Raw genomic sequence first — 3,323 nt, 5'->3', positions numbered from 1 at the left:
AGGGCCTGGTTGAGTCCCGCCCTCTGAATGAGTCAGCCTGCTGTGTAGCTGTGCTGTTCACAGGAGGAGCCTGTGAAGGGAAAAAGAGGCATCCCCACTCTATTTCCCTTTTCTCTTGAGTCTCAGGATCTTGTTATCATGCCACTTCTGACATAGTTTCAGATTAACCCAACCAAGCATTAAAAATTAGAAAAGGTGCCCTTTATCGAAATTCTTCCAAAGTGCTCCTCTTGCTCCTGATCTCGCAGCTGAGTTCTGCTTCTGGGTGACAGATATGGCCCAAAGAGAAGGAAGAATAAAGTTAATGATTTTTAGAGAATCGCAGTAGATTTCTGGTCTGGACTTAAAAATCTTATAGGACCTATGAACAGAAAAGGAGCTACAGATAGAAGAGATGTCATATTATTAAGACTCCCAGACCCAGAGAGGACAGGATGCTAGAAATGTATCTGGAGAGGGCCGGGCGCGGTGGCTCACGGGCACTTTGGGAGGCCGAGGTGGGCGGATCACGACATCAGGAGATAGAGACCATCCTGGCTAACACGGTGAAAACCCGTCTCTACTTATAAAACACACACACACACACACACACAAAATTAGCCGGGCGTGGTGGCGGGCACCTGTGGTCCCAGCTACTCGGAAGGCTGAGGCAGGAGAATGGCATGAACCCGGGAGGCAGAGCTTGCAGTGACTGGAGATCACGCCCCTGCAGCTACAGCCTGGGTGACAGAGCGAGACTCCGTCTAAAGAAAAAAAAAAAGAAAGAAAAGAAATTTATCTGGAGAGCCATGTAGAAACACCACATTATTACACTGACAGCAGTTCAACTATTAACTTTCAAAGAACTCTCCAACTTCCCCTTGTTGTCTTTTTCAAAGTATCTATTCCATCCCAGAGCAGGGCCAGGCCTTCCTCTCTTCTCTTCTGGTTTCTATGTAAAACTTGTCCAAAAGGCTGAACTGTGGTCCATGTACCATAGCCTCCCTTCTAAGCCTTCCTTTACTGGAACATCTCAGGAAGTCCACACTGGAACTAGGATCACTGGTAGAGAGGAGTATTTAGTTTGAAAATGAAAATGCCCCGGTGTGTGATGTTCCCCTTCCCGAGTCCAAGTGATCTCATTGTTCAGTTCCCACCTATGAGTGAGAACATGCGGTGTATCATGGGGAGGGGGAGGGGGGAGGGACTGCATTGGGAGTTATACCTGATGTAAATGACGAGTTGATGGGTGCAGCACAGCAACATGGCACAAGTATACATATGTAACAAACCTGCACGTTATGCACATGTACCCTAGAACTTAAAGTATAATAATAATAAAAAATAAAAAAATAAAAAAATATAAAAAAATAAAAAAATAAAATGAAAATGCCTGAGGAGAAGGTAATGGGGAGCACTGTAGTGGGCAGCCTGTTATCACTTAATCCCATCATCAGTAACCCCATAGCCCCTCCACACTGTACCCCCCGGCTCTAAGTTTCATGAAGTCAGGTAGGGGGTTTTTACATTTTGTTCTTTATTGCCTCAGATTTACCAGAATATGGTGTATATAAGGAGTAACATTTAAAGAGACAGATATGAAGATATATACCTATTAATCTAATTTTAATTGAATTGAATATCTTGATGTCACATTTCTGTTCTATTCTTGCTGTAAAGATAACTGCTGTGTCACATAGTTTAATTCAAATATTCTTCTGGCATTAGTAATAATTATGTGGCTGTAATAATTATAATTAGTTATTATTAATAATAATTACAATCAATTGATAATAATTACAGTTATTATTAATGAGAATTAATATTACTAATTATTAATTAGTAATACTTACGTGGCATTAGTAATTATTATATAATAATTACTCTCACATTGGCTCACTCCTGTAATCCTAGCACTTCGGGAGGCCGAGGGGGGTGGATCACTTGAGGTCAGGAGTTTGAGACCAGCCTGATCGACATGGTGAAACTTCATCTCTACTAAAAATACAAAAATTAGCTGGGTGTAATGGCGGATGCCTGTAATCCCAGCTACTCAGGAGGCTGAGGAAGGAGAATTGCGTGAACCCGGAAAGTGGAGGTTGAAGTGAGCTGAGATCGTGCCAGTACACTCCAGCCTGGGCAATAGAGTGAGATTCTGTCTCAGAAAAAAAAAAAAAAAGTAATAATTATGTAAATTTTTAAACAAATTTTAAACGATTTTTAAAAATATCCTCTCTGTTTTCTTCCTATTATTCAGACTCTAACCATATTTACTCTTACTTTGCTCCTTTTCTTGAGGAGAAAAATGTTAAACATCCATGGACTCAAAGGTGGAGATATTTCATGATTCCTCGTCAAGCAGGAAAGCAGGATACATAAGGTTTACAGAGAAAACACAGAGACCCAACAATAATTTATATTTTCTACAATTTAGAGCATAAGTTAGAATATGGAGCCTGCCAACATGCTCAAATCTGGTGACAAATTGTGTGTCGTGCATTCAGGTTTCCTATTGGCCCAGGTTTTCTGGTATCTTGTCAGGACCTAATATTCCTACTGCTTTCTCTCAGCTGCAATTAATACTTCATGAGATAAATCAGAACAGGATGAAAGGTCAGTTCAGATGTTCAAAGGCAGAGGAGAAGAAAAGGATGGCTATGAGATCTATGAAAGTGCTGAGAAGAGAAGAAATAATGGACAGAGAAAAGGTCTCTGGATAAATGAATTCATTCACTTTGTCCATTATGGTTGACACCTGGACTCCACTCTGTGCACTCCAAAAAAACACATTCACTCACTGAGCCCTCACTGCCCTACAAATGTCAACAAGATATTTGATTCAAACATGGAATATACCTAAAATTACATCTCTTGCTTATTTCTCTGCATTCATGCCTGTCTTAGTCAAGGTTCATCACAGCAATGGAATCACTAAACTATGAATTTATTTGGAAAGAGACGTGAGAAATGTCTCATGTGATTTTGGAAACTGGCAAATTCAAAGTCTGCATGGTGGACCAAGAGACTCTGGATCCAAGAAGGAGTCAATGTTATTGCTCAAGCCTGAAGTTTGCCTGCTGGTAATATACCCTCTTCTGGGGGAGAAGTCAGTTTTTTCTTCTCTTGAGGCTTTCAACTGATTGAATAAGGTCCTCATAGATATAAGTGAGTAGGAAAGAATTTATAGTCAGGATTAGCTTATTATTTTGTGAGCAACAATTAATACCAAAGTACCTATTATTTAAATAATAAACATTGATTTCTCAGTCATCCTACATGTGTATCATTGATTAAAGTATGAAGATGGCCATGCTCCATAGTGTCAGTCAGGGATCCACGTTATG

Source organism: Papio anubis, chromosome 12 (genome assembly GCF_008728515.1).
Source record: "Papio anubis isolate 15944 chromosome 12, Panubis1.0, whole genome shotgun sequence".
Classification (NCBI taxonomy): Eukaryota; Metazoa; Chordata; class Mammalia; order Primates; family Cercopithecidae; genus Papio; species Papio anubis.
Note: the sequence above shows the minus strand (reverse complement) of the source record.